General features: G+C 42.1%; 1 long non-coding RNA gene across 1 annotated transcript; it reads right to left on the bottom strand.

The window, feature by feature from the left end:
• Positions 1 to 2,587: 2,587 nt before the first annotated feature.
• LOC115776986 (uncharacterized) lies at positions 2,588 to 6,664 on the bottom strand. The gene is made up of 5 exons (XR_004019547.1): positions 5,593 to 6,664; positions 4,117 to 4,289; positions 3,760 to 3,861; positions 3,501 to 3,608; positions 2,588 to 3,297 (listed from the first exon to the last, which is right to left on the bottom strand). It is a non-coding gene; the product is annotated as an uncharacterized LOC115776986 (long non-coding RNA).
• Between the last annotated feature and the right edge of the window lie 18,510 nt (positions 6,665 to 25,174).

Raw genomic sequence — 25,174 nt, 5'->3', positions numbered from 1 at the left:
TGTGATAGTCTTAATATTTAGCTTTATATTTTTGAACAATTTCATTCAATATAAATAATATAGTGAATTTTGTAACGCATAAAATGTGTTAGCCCTGCAATAAATTTGGCAGCCTGTCCAGGGTGGACTCTGGCTTTGACCCTGTGCTAGCTGGGATAAGCTCCAAACTCCCTGTTGTCCTAAATTAAATAAGCAGAAGAAGGTGGATGGATGGACTGTATTTCAATGATCTCATCTTATATTTTAATGACTCTGATTTGCAATCATGGGAATATTTTTATGTTCCTCCAGCTATTCAGTGTCTATCTATTGAGTGTCTGTCATTCTTGCTGTGTATTTTAAGGATATTAGAGCAGATGGTTGTTATGGTCATATTACAGAAGTGTCCCTTACATATCAGATACTCCACAGTCCAACACTGCTGACACAGGAGAGGGATGACATGGAAACAAAAGGTGAGCTGAATTATTTTTTTTCTTTTAATACATGTTTAACATTCACTTGAGTGTTACTTGCCATACATAACTGTGGCTGTACACAACACATCAAGCTGCATGGTGCAAGAAAAATGACCAAATCTTCTCTTGTTGTGGTTTATTGTCTTGAAAGCAGCAGACGGCCTTCAGAAGAAGTCCAAGAAGAAATATTTGAGGCCACGGACTGAAACAGTATTTTTACCTGTCATCATGAGACATTTGGGGTGACAGTTTCCATTTTTTGTTGTGCTTAATGCTTACAGTCTAAGACATCTGCTGTTGATATTTAACACAGAGAGAAAAGTTAAACAGCTTTTACAAGTTTGATATTCTGATCATCACTCTGTACATGAGGTGCTGTGATTTCATTTCAAAGGTCCTGGTGAGCCGTTTACACCAACCAGGGACAGTTTAATTAGAGCACATTTGTATTCTAATTACAAATGTATTCTAGCATGTTTTTGTGTTCTCTGTGCTTCAGGGTCACAGCAGATGGAAGGAAACTCAAACAGCCACTAATGTAGTCGTTGTGCTGACTGTAGACTGAGGGATCTCTTCAAATTGTTGTACTCCTCCTCTTCCTCGTCACCCACTGCTTCAGATCTTGCTGACTCCATCAGACCACAGCAGTTATGTAATTCAGCCATGAAACATTTCGTCACCCTCACAAAATTATGGTGTACTTAATTTTTTTCAGGCTTTTCAGAAAACACAAAAAAACTGAACCGAATGTTGAAAATTATATTTAGACAAAAATAAAATAAAAAAATGACTTTGACCATTATTTTAGGAGGGTGGCAACATATAACCTTGTTTAACCTATTCAGGAAGAAGCACTGAGATTAATAAGGGTGATTTCTCAGGGTGGTCTTTGTACACCACCCTGAGAAACTTGCTAAGCATGACAGGGAATAGATACGACGTAACCCCAGATACACCAAGCCTCATGGTGAACCAAACCTGTCAGATAATGACAACAGAGAACCAAACGCACCTCCCTCCTAAACTCACCAGCTGCACCAACCTGTCATTTCTCCTCCCTGAGTTAAATATATGGATGGAAGTTAGATGAGTCCAAACATAAAAACCACTGGTCCGCAGACAGAAGCAGTGAGCTGAAATCAACAGTTGAAACACACAAAGCTACCTGAGACGCTGTATTGAACTACATATCATTTAATTATTTGACCTGACTGGTTTCACCTCAGATGTTCTTCTTTCTCCTTTTGGTAGATCAAAGCATCTCTTTGTGCTGTTTCTCCCTCCTCTGTTATGATGCCAAGAAGAAGAAGCTGCTTCAGAGAAGTGGGCTTCATGGTCTCAGTGCACAGGCTGCCAGTCACACACTGCAACATGTGTTTTCACTGCCACAATCAAAACATTGAACAAAATCTTTGATTATGGATTGTTGTTAGGAGCTGTGCTGTGTTACTGCATGCTAAGATGTGTTATTAAACAAAATGGTGCATTCTATTTTGATGACAGCTGCACCCCAAGCTTTTGTTTTAAAAAGTTGATTTATTTTCCAGTGGACAAAATCTTTGCTGTTACACGTGTCTCTCATATTTTCCATATTTCTGTTTCTAGCTCTTGAGTGTCATGGCTCTGTCTTTTCTCTGACAGAGAGCCTTTAAAATATTAAAAAGTGCCTATTAATTTTACTTTTAAATCATCTTTATGTGGATGTTATCTTTTCATTTGTTATTTTTTTAATGCTCACACTGCTGTGTAGTGTAGAGACATTTTAGTTTCCTAATGATGAGACTGGGCTGCTTGTGTGTGATTTGGAAGTTTGTATCTGTTTGTGACTCTGCAGAGATTACAGCTGTCATCCAGACTCAGCCTGGATCCACTGTTTGATTGGACTGAAGGTTGCTAAGCTTTAATTATCATGATACATTTTAAACTCTGATTAGATACACAATTTGAAGTTCACAATCCAAATAAATAAATAAAATTGTAATGACAAACGTGAACAGCTGTACTTATTTCAGAGACATGAATGAACATTTATTAATTTACTTTAAATAGTTGTTAATATTGACACTGTTTCTATCCCAACTATACTCACTTTATAAAAGTGAATTTCCTTTCTCAAACGTGCTGTGAGTCACTGCTGCTGACCACAGCTGAAAACAGTGGGAAAGCTGAGTTACTGAATTCAAACATGTGTATGTGCCTCACTCAGAGGAAGAGGGCTCAAAGAACACTCAGAGATGGGCTAAAAGTCAAAAATCCAAATCTTTAGTCAAAAACAGGCAGTGGGTACACACAGCGAGGCAAGCAGTCCACAAAACAGTCTGCAAGGGTCACACAACACAGATCAAAATGAAACAGAAATTTAAATAAACAGAAATCAAAAAACTTAAAGTCATGTGGAACAAAGGGAAGCAGGTGAGGTTACACACTGACTCACAATCAGCTCCAAAGAAGAGAAAACCAAGAAAGATTACAAAATAAATCAGGAAATGACCTCAACATGAAAAACATCTCATGCATCATACATGTACATAAACACGCTGTACAGGTACAATATGGTAAGTGTTAATATTCAAAGCTGGCTCTGCTTAAAGCTTTTATAAAGTCACTGAGTCATCAGTGATTAAATGATTCTTTTCTTATGTGCCGTGAGTGTGGCCTGTAAAAATGCAGTTTTTTCAGTTAAACTCAGTTTGTTGAATTTTGTTTGTAAAACAAGTGCAAAACAGTCGTGGTCAGACTTTTACAGTCGTAGCTGCTCTCGCTGTCATCTTCATAATCGTGATCGATACATGACATCAGTCCCTTCTCTCTGAAGACTCTTTAAAACGTCACCTTTGACCTTGAGGGGAATAAAGGAAGCAGAGGTTCAGGCCTGTTACCACGTGGTTACTAAAATGAGTGGCAGGCAGCAGCCAGGCAGTTAGAAAGTAGAAGTTTTGAGTGACTGCTGCATGGTTACTATGATTAGGTTACAATACTACATTTATTAAAGCACACAGACTGACAGAGAACAGATGCTGATTGGTGCAGGAACACGCTGACCTGTGGAGCCCACTGAAGCTGCTGTTTTCTTTTGTTGTCTGTCTCAGTCTGCTGTTGAAGCTGGAGCCTGTTTGGACAGTCTGATGCTGAGATCCTGCCCATCTGAGTCTGAAAACACACAGCAGTGATTAGTTTGTATTATGGTCAAAGCTGGATCTTCATTTTTGTCCTTCTTGTGAGGCTAAAGTGGCTCAGACTGTCTCTCTCTAACAGGCTCTCATTTGAAAGTAGCGACAGGGTTATCGACTGATCCACATACCTTCACCTGCATGTTTTCTTTGAAGCTGCAGGCAGACTGACCTCTGCCTTCATTCACTTGTAACTCTGCAGACCAGCTGACCTCTGAGGTCATACTCAGCATCTGTAGCAGGAAACAGGAAGTTCAGCTCAGATTCTTCCATCTTTTTCCTCCATGTTTATATGAACACTCCTTCTAAGACGGGCAGCAGGTAAGATTAAAGAGTTACACACTTATTAGACAACAGTAACAGGTATCGCTTGGTTGCTGGGTTTCGTTGTGTGTATAAAAGTCCCAAACTCAGCCTATTTATTATAAAAACACAGCACCAATATTCAAAGATTCAGATGTTAGCAGCCTGTAAGTGCTGTGCTACACCTGCAGTGCAGAAGAACATCAGTCAGCAAGTCCAGACAGTGAGATGGAGTCATCTCCTCTGTGACTCCTGCAGTTCTTCAGGGGAAGGACCACAGTCTGTCCATGCTGTCACCATCTGTGAGCCCAAACCTCTCAAACTGTCTGCTGCTCTGCTGCTTCCTCTGTGATTAAAGCTAGTTGGAGAAAATCACATGCAGAAGTGAAGAATATTATATTACTAAACATTAGAGCTCAAGTTTAGATAACTTTAGATCTTCATTTCAACAGCAGAACAAACGGACAGGAGATCAGAGGACAGGTGGCAGCATTTCATAATCATGGACAGTGAGATGTTGGGTGGTGTAGCAGCTCCTGATTCTGAATGAATACAGTTTCTTTCAGGCCCCTCTTCTGTGGAACCAGCTCCCAGCTTGGATTCAGGAGACACACACCCTCTCTATTTTTAAGATTAGGCTTAAAACTTTCCTTTATGATAAAGCTTATAGTTAGGGCTGGATCAGGTGACCCTGAACCACCCCCCATCTCCCCTAGTGACACTACTATAGGCCTAGGGTGTTGGGAACGTCCCATGAATCACTGAGCTTTTTTCTCCACCTCCCACTTTTCACTCATCGTGTGTCTGTACCCAGAGCTACCAGCATCAACTGTGTTTGTCCGACTCCTGATGCTCGGTTTTCCCTTTTTCCTGTAGATGTTTTTCTGCAGATTGCTCAAGCAGTAACTCATAATATAAAAGAATCATCTCAACCATAGCAAGCTTATGATACTTTGAATATTAAAAATAGATAAGATAAGATAGTGTTTATTTGTCACATGCACAGTTATACACAGTACAATGCACAGTGAAATGTATTTTGTACCTGCAACCTTATATACACACACATATAAATAAGAAGAATAAAAATAAAAAAGGTAATTCACACTATACACTATACTCTATATACTATACACTATACACACTTTTTAAATTATAATATTTACACTGTGCAATAATGGTCCAGTTAGGGCTCAGAGTTGAGCAGACGGATGGCTTGTGGGTAAAAACTCTTCTTCAACTCTTCTTCTTCTTCAAATAGTAATACTCTCACTAAGCTATGAACCTAATTACCCATATTCATGACTTATGTAAGGGTGATGCTACAGATGTTACAAGGATAAAACCTTTTGCAGACTTTTATGCCATTCCAAGTATTTTTTATATGGGAACAATCAATTACGGTTATTATTGTGTCAATTATTATTGTAGAACTGTGGCCAAAGTCACATTTGTCATTACTTTATTGTGCTCTTCTTGGCAAACGGTGACAAACATCCAGGCAGTTCTTTTCTCCTGTTTTTGTGACCTCAGCATGTCGAAGTTACCGAAGATTAAAATAGTGATAATTATAGAAGACATTTCTCTCTTTTCCATCCGTCCAATCACAAATTTTATACCTCTGTTATTGCACTCGTTATTGTTCTACAACTATGACTAACCTGAGCAGGCTTGGAGCTAAAAGGACAGGACTGCAGGGATTCCTTCTTTCTGAGCTTTGCTTCCTCACAAGAGGAAAGGTGGCAGCCCGGGTCACCATCATATCACGGTCCACCTGAGAAAGAAACATGTACAGTAATACGAGGTTTGTTGTCTGACCCTGCAAAACGACCAAGGTCAGAAAAGCCCAGAGAACACAGATACACAGGGTCCAACATTCATACTCCAATATTAATTCTTCATAAATGAAGAGCACCAGGTTGACACAGTTATACTATTACTAGATATCACATTACTTTGTATGAATGTATAATAAACAAGAAACAAACTTTGGAGATGCTGAGCATCAAACTGGAGACAAACATCTACTAAACATCTTTGTTGAAGGAGCCCATCAGAGATCTGTAGAGTGTAAACCTGTGGTATAAGCAGCAGCCACTGAAATATTGCTGTTTTGTTTAATAAGATCCACCACATGAAAGCCAGGGTGGGAGGGTTTTAATGACCTCTGCAAACTGACTGACTTCTGCAGGTGTGAAGTGGTTTCTCCAGCACAGGAAAGCTGCAACCCCCGAATAGAAATCTGACTCTCCAGTCACAGGCAAGCAAAAAGCTCCAGCAGGAAGAGGCTGTGTGGGTCTTGCTGGATGTTGCTGATCAGAGCCTGTACATCAGCAGAGGGCTTCTGCTCCCACTGACCCACCTGGATAGTGACTGCAGAGCTGCGCTAGCAACAGAAAACAGAAATAACATTTAAAAATCCAAACAGGATTTCTCTAAAGACCACTACGCCATCTTGGAATCAGTAATCAAAAACGCATCACAAATTTATAGAAAATCATTGATTCTTTTTTAAAATTAAATATGAATACATTGCTTAACACATTGCAACAGACTTTCTAGAACAATCTAAAAAAGAAGTTAGTCTGTCCACATGTGATTGTCAGGGTGTGGGTGGAGGGCTGGAGCCTATCCCAGCAGGCACAGGCAGGTTCACCCTGGACAGGTCACCAATGTGTCACAGGGCTGATAGAGAGACAGACATGAGTTAGAGGAACAAATCCAAAATTACTGGCAGCTCACTACAACTACATGTTTGTGTGCTTCTGTCCTCACATCCATCTTCTCAGGATGCTGCACTGAATTGTTGTTAGTCTTCTTTAGACAGACCTCACAAAAGGTTGATGTGGTCAGTCCAGTAATCTGTAGATATCGTTGCACAGGGATGAGTCCAGTACATCTCACCAACTTCATTTAACAGTCCTGAAGTGCACCCTCTGAACCACTGTTCCCACACCTGAATAAACAAATATTGGCGTGTAGAACTAACAAATTCCTCTAATCATGAAAATACTGGCGTTTGTTGTTGAGACACAACAAAGGGAAGTGGGAAAGGTCCAATTTAGCACAGACACACAGACAGAGAAGAACTCTGGGTTTGTTTAAAGCTGAGGACAGTGAATCAGGATTCCCAGAGTCTGACAGCCTCTCCATGATGGGAATATTACTGGAAGTTTCAGCTCACTCTCAGGTGCCAGCAGGTCGAATAAAGCTGCATCCTCGGGTTTGCCACGGAGGATTAAAGGTAGCCAGATTCTGTACAGACAAATATCATTTTATTTTACATTGTCCATAACCCTGGCTCAGTATGATGCAGCTTAATGAAGCACTGAATTCGCAGATATTGAATATAAATGCACTGAAGCTAATCGGGAATTTATTTGTGGCTGAAAATATTCATTTTACTTAACTGGTAACTCTTACCTGTAAGCACTGCTACTTCCGCTGGAAGTCAGCGAGCATGGATTCTGTAGTCCTTCATGCGTCTGTCAGTAATCCTTGATTAGAACGATGATAACAACCTTTTCCACCAGCTAGGAGGTGGAGACGGCACCTACTGGCCCTTAACTATGGGCCTAAAAACTGCTAATAACGTTCATTTAATGGACTGATAACATTCGAAGCGGGTGACACAACTGTGTCTGTTCATTTTTCATACGCTCATTTCATACAGACTTTCTCCTGCAGCCTTCAAACACGTCCCACTTTGACTCTGTGAGCTGGAGAACGGTGGAACAAAGAGAGGACATGAGAGGAAGATGAGACTCTCTCTAAGGTAAAGACTGCTCAGCAAGTGTCCTTTGATAAACTACTAATTTAAAGCTTACAGGTAACGTTATCATTCATTTTAGAGTTTTAGTCAGATATTGGATCTGTACATGATGTTTCATCTTCTAGAAAGTTTTCTGAAAGCAAATGAAATGATAATTCCATGTTATTCAAAGTTTATAGTGGACAGTAAGGGCAGGATAAACTGGATAGTTTGCAGTGTTGTGGTTCAGTTTACAGTGATGAACTCTGTTGGACTGCTGCAGGGCAGACTGTGGGATCCTCGGTCACTGCTAGGTTAGGTCCTGGTAGCAGCAGAGACATTATGAGAGAGAGACATGGAGCTCAACTCTGAGCTGAAACCTCTGACTAAATATTAGATAGAAAGATGGAGGAAGTATAACTACCAGGGGAGAAGCTGTTAAAATCTGATTTGTGTACAAGAAAACTTTTAGCTGATTTTATCAGATCTGACTGAATATTCTGTGCATGACGTTTTTATGTCCCGTTGATCTTTGAAATGAAAGTTCATTTAGATAATGCTTCAAAATAACTGTAAGTGCTCCAGTGTGTTTCAATATGGCTGCAAAGTAACAGGACTCACTTCTAGAAGGAGTCATCAGTTTGAATTTAAGCTGACTGTGTTCTTTAGGGACACTTGCAGCCAGAACTCCAGCAGCCATAATGGCAAATGTAACGTGGACCTATATATGGTAGGAAGAGGTTACACCACCCAGGAAGCTCCGCCCACACACAGCAACAGGAAACCAGGTGAGTCAAAGACAAACAATGTAAATGGTTTAAAGGCCCACTTCCAGCTCTGCTGTGGAAACATTAACGTAAACGAGCCAAATATACGACAAAGTGGCATCACAAGCAAACAGCAGAGCAGGCAGCCTGTTAAGGACCGACTCCCTGTGACAAATATTTAAACTGTTTGTAGTTTGGCTCTGTTTACTCTGTGCTAACAAAGCTTACAGGTGTTTTTACCTGCAGACAGAAGAATTTGGGCTTCAAAGCAAAGAATTAAACAGAAACGTTTTGATAATTTGTTCTATGGTTGGATTTTATAATTTATTTTTTATGACAATAAAATTATTTTTATTCTATGTACACCTGACTGAAGAAGGAGCCACTGTAAACCAACATAAAGACCCATATATGCAGAATTAATAATACCATGATATACCAGGAAACTGGTGTATCATAAATAATACAGTGATATAAATGTTTGTCACTACAAAAAGTAATAATTTAGTTTCTTATCATCATAGAAGCAAAAATCATAACTGAACAGTTGTTCCCAACAGTCAGGCTAAAGTTACAAGATCAAAATAAAAACACATACCTCACAGTAACTGCACTTGTAGAGTCTCTCTCTGCTGTGGATCTGTTGGTGTTCTTTCAGGTGATGTGGAGCTTTAAAAGTCTTATCACACAGGTCACATTTATGAGGTCTCTCCTCAGTGTGGGTAAACATGTGGGATTGTAATTGTTGGTCTTTTCCAAACTTTTTGCCACACTGATCACAGCTGTACACATCATGTCCAGTGTGAATGCGTAGGTGTGTATTTCTGTTCCCTAGCAGACTGAAAGTTTTTCCACAATAGTCACAGCTGTATGCCTTAATTCCAGAGTGGGTAACCTGATGCCTCTTTAAGTGGCTACTGTGAGTGAAAGCTCTGCCACACTGATCACAGCTGTACGGCTTCTCTCCACTGTGGATGAGTTGGTGTCTTTTTAAGCTTCCAGCCAGGCTAAAAGACTTTCCACACAAGTCACAGCTGAACGGTCTCTCTCCAGTGTGGATCACTTGATGTCTTTTTAGGTGAGTCTTCAAGGTAAAATCCTTCCCACACTGATCACAGGTGTATTGTTTTCCTCCCTTCCTTCTGTGAGGTTTGTCAGCCTCCTGACTTCTCGCTCCATGTTGGTCCTGCAGTGACACAGATACAAACAGAGGCAGTGAGTGAAATGCAGTCGTGGAACAAACTTCAAACTCCATTAATATTAGAGTTTTTTTGGAGCCTCCAAAGATCTACTAGGTCTATTACCTCCACCTACTGGTGACAGTAGCACATTACATGCAGCCATGTACAAGGGAAAAGAAGAGGAAACATAAATTAATGTACAATGATTTCAAAGCATTAATTGGACATCCTGGTTATAAAGAATCATAACATGTCAAAATGCCAAAGGATGGGACAACACTGCAAATGGATGAAAGCCATCCTGGAAACTTGTTTTATCTGTGAGCTAACAGACACATCCTGGTCAAAGATGAATCCAAGATTCCTCACAGGACTACTGCAGGCCACATGAAGGCCATAAAAGGACAGCAAACACACACTTTTTCAAGTACTGTATGCATATATTTTCTAACAAATAAAGCAAATATGAGCTCTCTCTCACTGAGTTTCTGATCACACTGACAGACAAACTCCACAGTGTTGAGCTGCAGTTTGTGATGTAGTTGTTGTTCTGCTCTGCAGCCTCTGTGAGTTTGGTGTAGCAGCACATGAAGCAGCTCTCCACCTTCTGCAGCTTCTGCTCAGAGTGACCCTGAAGCTTGAAGCAGATCTTCAGAGCAGAACAAGGACTACTGCCACCAGCTGCAGTCCAACACAGTGGAGTTGGAGTGGGTTGAACCACGGGATGAGAGACTCTGGGGATCACCACAACAGCAACATCAACAGCTACTGGGACAGCATTTCCAAACCAGTAAGAACTGGAATCAAACTGGTTGGAAAACAATGAGATCTAATGAGGAGAGAGTGGAAAAGTGCTATGAAAATATGAAATGTGTAATTATAACAGTGATGAAAATGACATTATAGATCAAATACTGCTCAATGAAAATGATGTATTGTGTGATAAACTGTGGGTTTGATCTGAATCTTGATTATTAATGTCTTTGTTTCAGTGTCCTGTTAAAATGTGACCTTTTTATTTGGTCTGGTTGTAACTTCAGTGCTAACTGGGACCATAATAAACCAAACCAGCAGCAGCTGATGAAGTCACACAGTTTCAATAATAGTGTAACACTGAGATTTTTCTCACCTGTTTTGTTGAACTCATTGTTTCCTCTGTAGAGGCTGAAAATGTTCCTCTGCTGCTCCGTCAGACTCTCCTCCTCCTGATGATCAGCTGCAGGAGAACAGATCTTTATTAGAAGCTACCACACTGCACTGTTTGGGGGGATGAGCCCTTTAAGGCTGATTTGGATTTAGACACTTTTGTGGGATACGGGCCGTTCTGGCCGGCTATGTTAGGGTGGGCATCTAGAAACAGTAGGTGGGAAACTTGTTTGAAACAAAGACAGAAGGTCTGAACAGCCGACTAGTAACCCACAGGTTTGTGGTTGGAGTCCCTGTTTGATCTGGATTTGAAGGAAATGAGTTCTTATGAAGTTTCAAATATACTCAATGTACATGTTTGCCTTTACCATCTCTACATTTACTTTCCTGACAAATCTGTCTTTGACTGGAAAATAAACATAACTGATTAATGACACAGAAGCTCATAATGTTTGGGGTCAGCCAAGAACAGTGTGTTCATTCTGGGTATGTTTCTATCTAACAGATGCCAGGACTGTCAGGTGGAATGGTTCAGCCACTGATGGAGACCAAACAAACAATAAAGGGAAACTCTGAGGTCATGTGAACACACAGCTGCTGGAATCCTTTGTCTTGCACATTTCTTGTTTTGTATATGATGTAAGCAAGACTGATAAGCTTTGACTCTATGAAAACCTGAGCTGAAGAAGAGAGGGTCAGTACTTCATAGCATGTCCAGTACCACACTGGACATGCTATGAAGTACTGACACAGATTAATCTGTAAACTAGGGTTTAATATTTTTCCCGAAAATGACATGAATCAAATCCCGGGAAATGGCTCGTCATTTCCCGGGAATCCCGGGAAAAAGTTTATTTATTTATTTATTTTAATTAGGCCTTCTGTAGCCTGTGTCGGCCTTAACCTATTGTGATATTGTAGAGGTAGCTTTCCAGCTATGTCCTGTTATGCCCAGTAGGGGGTAACGTCGGCTTGATTAACGCAATAAAACCTACATCTCGACATTCGAGTGCTCGAGCTATGCGGTGTTGTATCGTTCCTCAACGCTCCCTTAACAAATATAATTCGAATATTCCTCCATTGTACATGGAATTATACCAAGATATTTTACAACTGCTGGTACAAAACAATACGGTTCATCTCCACAGCATTGATAAAGGCTCAGCCACGCTGTCGTGGCGACATCTGTTGCGCTATATCTCCACCAGTGGAACGCTGTAATAGTCATTGAAAAGTTAACTACCGTACTTCACTATAATATGACATAACACAGGGCCTTGAGTAATGCACCACGACTTGGTCATTGCCATTCTGGCAACAGCAAATTTATAACACCGTGTCTGAGGGTTAAAGTAGGTTCGCTGTGAATCGTCTTTTGAAAAACTGGCCAATCCTTATAGCCTAAAAAATATACATTTTACTCAACTCCATTTTAAAAGCGAAATATGTTAAAGCAATCTATTTCATGATAATTTCTTCACACATTAGGCCCGTATCCTAATTCATGATTGTTAGTAAGCGGCTGCAAACGAGGAAAAGAAACACTCGAAGTTAAACAGATATTTCTTTATTGTTCAGGGCAGGCATATTTTATAGGCTATATAATGCAATATAACAATATATAATAATATAGAATTATATAATACAAAATACCTTAGGGTAAACACATTGCCTACGATTTCAACAAATTAAAGAGGAAAAAAGTACAACTGTGTAATACCTCTATTAAAACGCTTGAGATGAAGCTGAAGCCTTAAACGGAGGCTGAACGTGCCTGAAATGAAGAATAATGCTTTTCGCATTAAACGAACCCTTCTCTCAATATTTCCTTAAATTTAACATTCTGAAGCTTTCTTTTCTTTCTGAAAGTCAAATCGACGCGCGCGACTTTTTTCCCGGTTTCCCGTCTAACGTTTCCCAGGAAACGGGAAATGGTTCTGATCGCATTTCCCGGGAATCCCGGATCCCGGGATTAAACCCTACTGTAAACTGTATGAAAATGGCTAATTAAATTTAATAATTGATTCCTTATTCCTGTGTGTTTTGTAATTCCTGTTCGATAAACGAACACGCCGAAACCTGGGAGGAATAAGCTGGTAACAGGTTTCTTCAACTGCAGCGACTGGGAGGTTTTCAGGAGCGCTCCAACAGTTTGATGAGTGTACAGATGCTGTGACGTCCTACATCAGCTTCTGTGAGGACAGCTGCACACCATCACACACCAGGGTGAGTTATAGTAAAGACGAGCCCTGGTTCACAGCTAAGCTGAGGAGGCTGAGGCTGGAAAAGGAGGAAGTGTTTCAGAGTGGAGACAGAGGCAGTTTCAAAGTTCAGGTTTAGTAAAGCAGTGAGAGGCTAAACAGGTGAACTGAAAGAAACTCCCAAACCAGTTTTCAGTCAACGACTCTGCTTCTGTCTGGAAAGTTCTCAGTGACCCAACCACAAGCCTAAAGCCCCCCCACTGCACCAGCAGTTCACACCTCACCAACAGCCTGAACAGCTTCTCCTGTAGCTTCAACAATGGGACAGACCTGTTACTCCCCCACCCCACCCCAGTCCCACCACCTCCATCATTCATACTACAACAGGGACCTGCTCACCACCTCACAAGTCTCTCCACCCCCCATGACGCCTCTCTCCATAGTTGAGAGAGATGTAAATACTCTTTCAGAGACAGAACCCCCACAAAGCAGCTGGACCAGACTCAGTGTCTCCATCATCTACCACACAGTGGATCCCAGTAGAAAGCAAATATAGAAACAGGAGAACATCTGAATTCACTCTGTGCTAAACATTCATTTGATAGAAGGAACAATTGTAATCATAGTCAGATCTACCTGAGCTTTAATGATGGGCCTTTGAACTCACACATTCAACACTTTTTACCAGCTTTCCTTCCTGGCTTTGACTGCTGCAGCTGTGTTTGACACTGGAAGACATTTTTAAATTCTTCTTCACTCTTCATGATTATAGTTTATTCTTTTGGGGGAAATGCAGCTTTAAGCCTTCAAATGTTCAAGTGAACCCAACAATACACAAGAAAAATCAATCTGATTGATCACAAGTGGACAAACTTCTGGCTTCTGTAGACAAAATAAAATCCAACATTTAATCCACAACATGATTAAAACATTCTTCTTGTCCCAAATCACCAAGAGCTGCACATGAAGCACCACAATATGTTTTTATCCTCAGTGATTTCAGATATGAACTCTGTTTACTTTCATCAGTGTTTGTTAACATCTTCCTCTGCATTAGTTTATAGCAGCGACTCATTCAAAGGAGACTTTTTAGGAGTTCACTTCCTCTCATGTGTTCATCCTCAGCAGTTTTCTACTAAGCTACTAAAGTTAGCTCGATGCTTACCTTTAGCTGAGCCCACAGACAGAGATTAACGCTGTTCTCAGGTCAGATCCAGGAGATCAGGGTGCGCGGATCGATCAAAGTATCAATAGTTGGTAGTGATGTTGGATCGATGCTTTAGTTTGTTTCTCCTCTAAGTTCACTTCTTTTCCTCCAGGAAAAAGCAGCTCTCTCTGCTCTCCGACCACGCAGCCGCACTTTGCTCCGCCCCCTTCTTCCTGCTCTGCTGTGGTTTGTTGCTTCGCGGTCACGTGACTCCGCTGCACTCAGAAACCACGTGGGCTGCAACAGCAGCAACTTAAGAAGACATGAAAAAGGGCAACAAAGAAACAAAGAGGAGGGAAATCAAAATCAGTTCATATTAATCATCAATAACCTGAGTGAATGCAAACTGCAGTTTTTCAATCATTTCATGCATTAAGGGAACAAAGTGATCCAAACCTACCTGCCCTGTGGGAAAAACTCATTTGACCTCGTGTTCAATGATCAATGAACTGTGATGAAGCAGATTGTTGGAGAGCTGAGTTCAGTCTCACTGCCACACTCAGACCTGATCACTGCAGAGCTGCTGAATCAGGAAGGCCCTTAAACACAAGCTGTGTGACAAAGTGAAGCAGCTCAAAGATGTCAGGAAGCAAAAAAGGAGCTTCCAAGACAAAGAAAGAAGCTGAAAGGAACCAATGCAGACAGAAATGAGCCTCTGACAGAGAAACATGCAGACCCAACACCACAAGCACCAATACTAAGGAGACAAAACCACATTCAATCAACATGGATCAAAGATCAAAGTTACAGGAGCAGCTGAAGGACAAAAAGCTGTGATCATTAAAGAACTTTGAGCTTTGGACAAATATCACACATGTTCACAATTAGAAGAAGAAGAAGAAACAGCCTTTATTGTTCCACGGAGGAGAAATTTGGGTGTAACAGCAGTCACATTTATTATACATATAAACATAATAATTTACACTATTAAGAAAAAGAATATATATATTAGGGCTGGGACTTTAACACGTTAATTTTGATTACGGGGAAATTAACGAATTAAAAATTTTAACGCATTTTAATCGCACTTTGCACCGTGGAACGTTTCTCAGTGAGCGAGTTCCCGGCATACAGATTATATCGACGCACGATGTCAAAAATTCAGGGGCCGCATCCTGCGAAGGACGGGCGACTGTGGAGACTAAAGGAGACTGTGTCTCTTCAAAATATATATTTAATCACCTTATCATTCAAAACAACACTTACCTGCTATATCCAAGCAAATCTGTGGTTAAAGCAGTAGGAGTGTATTTTCCTCTCTAAGGGGACCAAAGAGTTCTTACAGCTCTCCTGTATTTCTGTTATCACGTCTGCATTTCCTTCAAACAGCAGCTGACACTATTTTGCAGTCACAAAGACAAAGAGACCAAAGGGATGGGCACTCACATGAGCTCCATTAGGTGATAGAAGTCCCCACAGCCACACATACACTTTGACAATCAACCCAGTATCAGAGTCTGAGCTACTTTAGTTTGTGTTTTAAAGTCCAAAGTTAAAACTCCTGAATACCCTGCTTGTTTCTATTCAATGATCCCTTTGGCTCTGTGAAAGCATTATTCCAGCAGCTTCTTCACATCCTTTTCTAAGTGTGTTATAAGTTTGACTCAATAAAGTCAGAACATAAAGTGAAGCAGCTTTAAAACATCACAGGTTAAGAATAGTATCTGGAAGTCTCTGTCATGTGAGGTGTAAAATGTTTTTATTCATAAAGAAAAGGCCTCACAGTCACAAACACATTGAGCATCCTAACTATCAGGGTCTGAGCTACTTTAGTTTCTCCACAGTTTGATGGTTAAGCCTATCTTTGTGTAGGATAAATAAACCTAAACTTCACCAAATTAGGATGATCATTGGTTTTATTTTTCCTGAAAGGATCTGTGCCAGCTTTCAGCACCAGAGCTTATATCCTCTAACTGCTGCCAACAGAAAGAGTCTAAAGTCAGAACAGAAAGACACGGTGGAAACATCACAACTTAAAACACTGTTTTTCTGCAGCGCACTAAAACTGAGCCTGATCTTCTTCTCGTTCTCGGTCATGACGTGTTTGCTTTAACAAAAATCCTTTTGTTTGCACGTCAAAATGACACACTGGCCATAAAGCATACTTCTATACTTTTCTCATTAACACAGTTTCTACGGCATAAAGAAACATTTTTGCTCATCAGAGCCACACATCACTCATTTCACAGCAGAGCAGACCAACAGTCTGATGCACACAGAGAGTTTTAGAGCTCCTGTAATGTAGCGGCCCACAAACATTGGGTCAGGCCTGAGGAATCTGCTGCAGCCATGGCTCTTATGCTGGACCATAAGAAGTTTGTGTCACGTACTGTTTATATCTGTTGAGACCCGTACCTATCACATTGTTATGAATGTTCATATTTGGACAGTTCAAACTGGAATATTTCCACATGTTTTTCTGTAGAATGGATCCACTAAAAACCCTCTCCCTGTTCTCAGTGTGAGAGTCGTTTAAAGAGCTGAAGAAGAGCAGAGTGAGGACCTGAGTCTGTACAAACTGAGCTGTCCTCACTACTGTATGTGGCTCAAATAGATGAAGAGCATTTCTGTCAGTGTAAAAATGACAAACTAATTACAGACTTGATCTTTGAAACATCAGCCTGAGTGTTGAAGGAACCTGAAAACCACCTTCATCCTTTCAGGTTCCTCGTGTTCTTTAATCGGAAAGATTTCACACAGCACATGGGATAAGGAGTCAATTACTACATTTAATAAAGCCATTTCAAACAGGTTTACAGATTCATCTGGTTCACAATTGTCGAAACTGCTTAACACAGTCAGTCGGGGCAGCTTCACACAAGTCTGACACCGCTCTCTATCTTAGTCCACTTTTTATGCACAGCGTTCAACAACTCTGTTACACAGTTATTGAAATATGTAGGATGTTGCCTTGTACGGTGGGGACGTGTAGCAGCTCATCAGTTCCTCCTTCTGTGCCCTTCACTGTCGCCTGTTAACGGCCTCATCTGGATCCTCTACACACAAAACATCTGACCAAAACACACATTCTTTCCCGGTAACTCATCAGCATGTGATTTTGCTGTTTCTCTGCTCTGCTGTCTCATTTCAGTCTCCTGTGCAGTGTTATTCCAACACCTTCACCTTGTTGTGAAGATTAATGCTGTGATATGCTACTTGATGCTACAGTTCTATTTAAATTGTTGTATTTATGGTCTGTCTACTGTGCAGCTTCTTCACACTCCTTCCTTCAGTCCCCCTTTTGACCTCTGACATCTCTGAGGTCAACTTCACCGGCCTGATCTGAGGTGCTCAGCCAGATCGTTGTTAAGAGCCAGGAGAGGCCCATTTGTGAAAAGTAGTCTGATATATTGTGGTTGTCAGTCTTTGTCAGCAAGTTTTAAACAGGGTTTAATAATGTCATATTTATGTATTTCCCTCCTTTCTGTTATTTTTTTCATGGCATTAAAACAAAAATAAAACAAGCATTAGTGGATTTAAGCATGAGATATAAGATCACCATTACACACATAAATCAGAACAAACCTATTTATTTCACCTCCCCATAAGCTGGTGACCGAGGATTATTGATACCAATAATTGATCGTGTCTTCTGTGTGATGCTCTTGTGAAGTGTATTAGCTTTAAAATCAGTCCGTCCAATCGAGATTCTTCATAGAAATTGGCCCACAGGGCAAACACTGACTCTGATTCAGTTATTATCTAAACTTTGGCCTGAAGTTTATTAAATATATGTTGACTGAATCTATCCTAGGGTCCAATCAAAGTCCAACTCTAAGAAGCTCTTACTCCAAACATACAGAGAAATGATCGACTGGACCAACGCACAGGTAGCAGGTAAATATGCAGCCTTCAACACATCAGATCTGACAGTGCTTATATTCACTGAACCATAGATGTTCAAACCACAGTAGTCAACGATTTATCACTGCAGATGTATTCCCGCACCTCTTGGACAAACACTGTCCATATATGGCCGTCATCCTGGTCAGTGTCCTGTGAAAGGCACATAATGTCTCAGGTGTGGTCTCAGGCACCTGTGGAAAAAGTCCAGTGAGATAAAGTTACAATTCTTCCCCATCAATTAAACAAATTGAGTCATGAACTGCAGGCCTTATGGGTCAATAATTACATTTACACAAACAACTAGGACTATAGTTTCACAGGACACCAAGGTGCCCACAATATATATTTTAGAGATCTATTTATTCAATGGCTTTTCATTGTAAATCTCTTGTTTGATTCTCATGCTGAGAAATGATCTTACAGTTTTAATAAACCACTAGTTTTACTAAGTTAGGATCAATCCACCAAAAGTGAATCTGTTTTCATGCACCCAGAGTTGGTTGTCAAATGCCTTTAAAGCAGGACACTAATGAGAGACATTAAGTCTGTGAGTGTGAGCTGCTTCTTCAATGCAAGTGTGTGTTTTTTTCTCTGTCTACAAGGTCAGTGTCAGCTGGCTCATCTTTCATCCAACTGTAAAGTTCATTTTTGCATTTTGGTCTCAAACTCATCAGGAAATATAAAATACAAATTAATGTCCTCAATTACATTTGGACACACTTTCTATGCAAGTTAGAATGGAACAAAAAGCACACAAGAAAACCAAAACATGGGATAAAGCTCAAAATCTCAAAGTAATCATTTTAAAGTTCTCCAATTTTAAATAGCTCGTGGTTAACCTGTAAAATTACTCTTCAAATCTGACTCCATTGCATGTGAAGATCTGGGCCAATAAAATATCTTAAAAAAAAAAAAAAAAAAAAAAAAAAAAAAAAAAAAAAAAAAAAAAAAAAAATCAACAATTAAAATCTTTTCACAGGATTATACTGGACTCAAAATTATCTTTATTCTGTGAGGGTCTGTACCCAAAAAGCACAACTGTAGCCCACAAAATATGGCTTTAAAAACGTCACATTTCTCAATTATGGAGGGAAAAAAAGCAAAACCTTGACCTGAAAAACATCAACAGTTTTTACCTCTTTTCCAGTGAAATGAGAGATTTTTGTTTCTGATCTCTCCCTGTGTAGTTCTGGTTTTAAATCTAAACTCCCTGTAGTGGGTTTCACCACAAAACAAACAAAAATAAAAATAAAAATGTTATGGACAAACTATTTAATCAAAATGTAGATACTTTTAGGGTCAGAGGTCATGCTCATAACAGCACTTTGTTGACCTTACATGCAGCTCACTGCAGACTTGTTATCTTTGGGCATCAAACTGAAATCAGGGCGTGTCCCCCTGAGGCCTCATGGGACTTTATAACAGAAAAAAAAAACAATAGTTAGTGTTGGAGGAAGCATGAAACAAATTATACTCCTGAAACCACAAAATTGTGGCCCCTATAGGGGTACCCTAGTTATGGTAAACTACAATTTATATGTGATAGACAAATATGAAAGTGATTACGAGTCAGACTACAAAAAAATAGTATAACTGGAATAGAAACATTGCGATCAGTTCTCTTCTTTCCGTGCAGTTCCTTGACCCCTGACCCCTGTGACCACTAATGTGTTCCTTCTTCACTGGAACCCTTTGACTGGATGGGCCTGTGCCTACCATCCCCCACGTCAGAAACACACTGTTTTTTTTACCAGCACCATCTTTTAGTTTAATTTAATTTACAATTTACAAAAATCCTACAGAACCAACACAAACCTTTAAGACAGATAATGTGCACAACACCACGCCTGTATGATCTGTAAAAAGGGGGGAACTCCCAAGAAGCTGCTTTAGCTTATACAGGGACCCCAGGAACAAAAAACATTTCATTACAAAAACAATACAGTTAATCCAAACCCCCACACTGAGATCAAGTCAAAACACTGTTATTTCACATCCTCCACATACGCTTGCACATTCCCTTACTTGGTATCACACATTGTTATTGTTTGAATATGATATTACACTTATCAAACCTCATCACATTGATTGTTTTCATACTTCTTACAGCCGTATTCATAAAGCACAAAAAAAAAAAAAAAAAAAATGTTGACATTTCCCTGGGCCCAGGCTTTACGCCGAGCTCATGGGTTCAGGTACTCACAGTTCACCCATTTTGCCTTTGCCAGCTGTTTGGTCTTCTTCTGGTGACAGCAGTCTTGTTGTCATGGCCGGGGAGGAAACGGCCGAGGAAGGGCAAACACGGACAACTCCGGAGACAGACATAACTCAAAAGGTTTATTAAAGATGGGGGGAAAATAAATACAAAAACCTACGGAGGGTTGACGGTGGGAAAAACACCGGAAACACAGGAACACACTGGCACAAAAACAGGACCTAAATACACAGAGGGGCTAATGAGGGAAAAGGAAACAGGTGGGAACACAGGTGACGCTGATCACCTTAACGGGGGAAAAAGCAAAACTGAAGACATGGAGCAGACGACTAACAAAGTAAAACAGGAAGACAGAAGAGGGAGACAAAGACGCAGACTTGACACCAGGAAAACATATGGAACAAGAAGACAACACAGAACCCAAGAAAATAACAGAAACACCAAGAAAACATAAGAAGAAGAAGAAGAAGAAGAAAGAAGAAACAGCCTTTATTGTCCCACAGAGGGGAAATTTGGGTGTAACAGCAGCCGCAGTTATTATAAATATAAATAAAGATATAATAATTCACACTATTAAGAAAAGAATATATATAAAATCAACAAACAATATTAACCTTAATACTACTAATAATAACACTATATACAATGTACATGATGTGCCTGTGTGTTGAACCTTAACAGGCCGGACTATTTACAGTATATTATATATTATCCTACATTGTGTAGGCTATTGTGGTTTTTGTTGGGAGCAGTGATGGTTATAAAGTCTTACAGCTGCTGGGAGGAAGGATCTGCGGTAACGCTCCTTTGTGCATTTAGGATGCAGCAGTCTGTCACTGAAGGAGCTTTCCAGCTCAGCAACAGTTTCATGCATGGGATGGGAGACTTTGTCCATCAGTGATGTTATTTTGGTCAGAGTCCTTCTGTCTCCCACCACCTGCACTGAGTCGAGAGGACATCCTAGGACAGAGCTGGCTTTCCTGATGAGCTTGTCTATCCTCTTCCTCTCAGCTGTAGACAAGCTGCTGCTCCAACATACTGCTGCATAGAAGATGGCTGATGCCACCACAGAGTCATAGAAGGTCTTCAGGAGTGTCCCCTGCACTCCAAAAGACCTCAGCCTTCTCAGCAGGTAGAGTCTGCTCTGACCCTTCCTGTAGAGCGCATCAGTGTTATGAGTCCAGTCCAGTTTATTGTTTAGGTGAACACCCAGGTACTTATAAGAGTCCACTATCTCAATGTCCACTCCCTGGATGTTCACCGGTGTCCGTGTGGTGGGTCTGCGCCTGCGGAAATCCACCACCAGCTCCTTGGTTTTAGCGGCGTTGATCAGGAGGTGGTTCCGCTGGCACCAGTCCACAAAGTCCTGAGTCCACTGTCTGTACTCTGAGTCATCCTCACCTGTGATGAGGCCAACTATGGCAGAGTCGTCAGAGAACTTCTGCAGATGGCAGCGTGGGGAGTTGATGGAGAAGTCTGCAGTGTAGAGGGTGAAGAGGAACGGTGCCAGCACAGTTCCCTGTGGGGCCCCCGTACTGCAGACCAGCCTGTCAGAGACACAGCCCTGTGTCCTCACGTACTGTGGGCGGTCAGTGAGGTAGTCCAGTATCCACTCGGAGATGTGGTGGTCCACTCCTGACAGTTCCAGCTTGTCTCTCAGAAGTCCTGGCTGGATGGTGTTAAAAGCACTGGAGAAATCAAAGAACATGATCCTCACAGTGCTTCCAGGCTTCTCCAGGTGGGTCAGAGCTCGGTGCAGGAGGTAGATGATGGCGTCATCCACCCCGATGCCAGGCCGGTAGGCGAACTGCAGCGGGTCCAACGAAGACGACACCATGAGGCGTAGATGGTTGAGGACCAGCCTCTCGAGGGTCTTCATTAGATGCGATGTCAGGGCTACCGGCCTGTAGCTGCTAAGATCCTTTGGATGTTTGGTCTTTGGTACCGGTACCACACAGGAGGTCTTCCACAGTTGTGGTACTTTCCCCAGCTTCAAGCTCAGGTTGAACATGTATCCCATGATGCCACACAGCTGATCTGCGCAGCACCTCAGGAGCCTGGAGCTGATGCCGTCTGGACCAGCAGCCTTTCGCACCTTGATCTTACGTAGCTCCTTCCTCACATGATGAGTTGAGAGGGACAAGATGGAGGTGGGGGATGGGGGTTGTGAGATGGAGTCCTCAGAAGTGAAGGGGGTGGGTGATGGCTGAGAGCTGAGAGGTGTGAGGTCCCAAGAAGAAGAAAGGTTGGCAGTCATTAAAGATGGTGGGGCTGACAGCAGGGGGGACTGGACTGGGGGAGGGGTGGGTGGCTGGTCAAACCTGTTAAAGAACTGGTTCAGGTTGTTAACCCACTCTAAGTCTCCCACAACCCTAGGGCTTGGTTTGTGGCCTGAAATTGAGTTCAAACTCCTCCAAACCCCACTGATGTTGCTCTGCTGTAGCTGGTCCTCCATCTTCTTCCTGTAGATGTTTTTTCCATCCCTGATTTTCCTTCTCAGATCCTTCTGCACGGCTCTCAGCTCCTCCTTATTTCCTGATCTAAAGGCTCTCTTCTTCTCCTTCAGGAGAGCCTTTAGACACTGGGCCACCGGCAGTACCCCCCCTCAAAGGCCAGCTCCCGACGGCCACAAACATAAAAGACAAAAGAAGAACCAAAACCAGACCAGGACGGGAGGCGGGGGACCAGGACGGAGGGACCAAACGAAACAAAACACAGGAGCCCAAAACACAAAACAGAACTACAGAGTAGAACCAAAAATCAACGGCAAAAGCCGGAACAGACACTCCAAAAAAGTCAGGAGGCGACCAAAAAACAAAAACAAACAGTCCAAGGGGGTGACAAGAGTCATAAAAACGAAAACGAAAACAAAAACACAGAAACCAGGAAGACAGTTCATAACGTACAGCAGGGTCTGCAGGGAAGTCCAGAAACAGAGCGCGGGCAAGCAGTCCAAGAGGCCGACCGCGCTCCCAGCGGCTGCGGCGACGACGAGGAGCAGACAAGGGAGGTCGACCGCGTGGCATGCGGCGGCGGAGACGAGGAGCAGGCACTGGAGGCCGGCCGTGCTCCCAGCGGTGGCGGAGACGAGGAGCAGGCACTGGGGGCCGGCCGCGCTCCCAGCGGCGGCGGAGACGAGGAGCAGGCACTGGAGGCCGGCCGCGTGGCATGCGGCGGCGGAGATGAGGAGCAGGCACTGGAGGCTGGCTGCGTGGCATGAGGCAGCGGAGACAGGCGACCTCGGGCTCTGGCGGGGAACCCTCGGGCGGCGCGGAGCGCTCTGACTGAGCGGGACCCTCATGCGGCGCGGAGTGCTCGGACTGAGCGGAGACCCCCACCGGATCGGACTGAGCGGAGACCCCCACCAGCTCGGACTGAGCGGGACCCTCTGGCTCGGAGCGCGCCGACTGAGCGGGACCCTTCGGCGGTGTTGGGAATTATTTACAGTTGTATGTTGTTAAATACAATTTACTTGATTATTAATATTCACTTAATTTAACATGATTGTACATAATTACATAAGGTAAAGTGAAATGTCAAGTATAATAATTTGGAAAAGGAAGAGTTTTATTTTGAAAGGTTCCCAACAGGATTGGGTTTTTTTGTCTTTGTCGTTATCTTGTCAGCTGTTGTTTGGTGTTGCTAGGTTACGATCATCTGTTCGGTTGGACCGCTGTTTACCTTGTTCGTAAAATAAAAACTGAACTTTAACCGTTCAGAAAAAGACATCGGAGCGTCCGTCATGATTGCAGAAGCCTTCACTACGTAACATTTTTGGTGCCGAAACCCGGGAATAAGGACTTTATTTATTTTCTGAATGAAGTGAAGGGCTACCGGCTCAGTTTATCAGCCAGCATGACGAAAGGATTGGAACGGTTAAAGAGGAAACGGGCAACCATACGTACCGCTACGACCAAACTGTTGACCCGACTGGAGGAGGAGGTGGGCAAGGAGAGTCCAGACACTAACAAATTACGTGAGTTCCTGGCACTTTTATTATCAAAGGAGGAAATCTTATTGGATTTGGACAAGTGCGTAGAAGATGAAACTCCTATGGAAGAACTGGACACTGAGATAATAAACTCACAAGATTACATGGAACGGATTATCACTTGGAAGGTTCGCACCACCAACACAATTGGGTCACAGGAGAGCACTAGAGACATCCCGAGAGCACGCATGAGTGATGTAAGCAACGGTTCATTTTCATCACAGTCAAGACAAACTGTTAAACTTCCAAAGCTAATGATAACAAAGTATGATGGGGAAATAAGCCAGTGGCAGGAATTCTGGTCACAGTATGAAGCAGCTGTTCACAGAAATGATGCACTATGTAAGACGGACAAGTTTACTTACCTTAGATCTTACCTGACTGGAACAGCTGCTAGGACTATTGCAGGGCTGACATTGTCAGATGTCAACTATGATGCTGCAATAGAGTTACTCCAGAATCGCTTTTGGAGAAAGGATATTGTGATAAGTGCCCACATGTCCAAACTACTGAACTTGACACCTGTGAAAAGATCTTCTGATGTTGCAGCTTTAAGGCACTTGTATGATGAATGTGAGATCCAGATACGCAGCTTGGAGTCCCTTGGAGTGCAGAGTGATACGTATGGCTGCCTGCTCTGTCCAGTGCTGCTACAGCTCATTCCAGAAGACATAGCGCTTGCTTACACGCGGCAAACAGACTCAACAAAGGAATGGAAGGTCCCAGAGTTGATTCAGTTTCTGCAAAATAAGGTGCAAAGCAGAGAACGGGCGCTTCAGCTTACCAGACCGGGCCACACATCGAAGGACCTGAGCCCACAACAGAAGCATGTGGGTAAGCCGTCCTATGCCTGCGATAAACCCAGAAAGTGGAGCATCCCATCAGCGACTGCTTTGCACACAGCCAACGTCGTGCCCCGGTCCTGTGTGTATTGTGAC

The sequence above is a fragment of the Archocentrus centrarchus genome, unplaced genomic scaffold (genome assembly GCF_007364275.1).
Source record: "Archocentrus centrarchus isolate MPI-CPG fArcCen1 unplaced genomic scaffold, fArcCen1 scaffold_41_ctg1, whole genome shotgun sequence".
NCBI classification, from domain to species: Eukaryota; Metazoa; Chordata; class Actinopteri; order Cichliformes; family Cichlidae; genus Archocentrus; species Archocentrus centrarchus.
The sequence above is the reverse complement of the archived record's forward strand: the minus strand, read 5'-3'. Positions and strand labels throughout refer to the sequence as shown.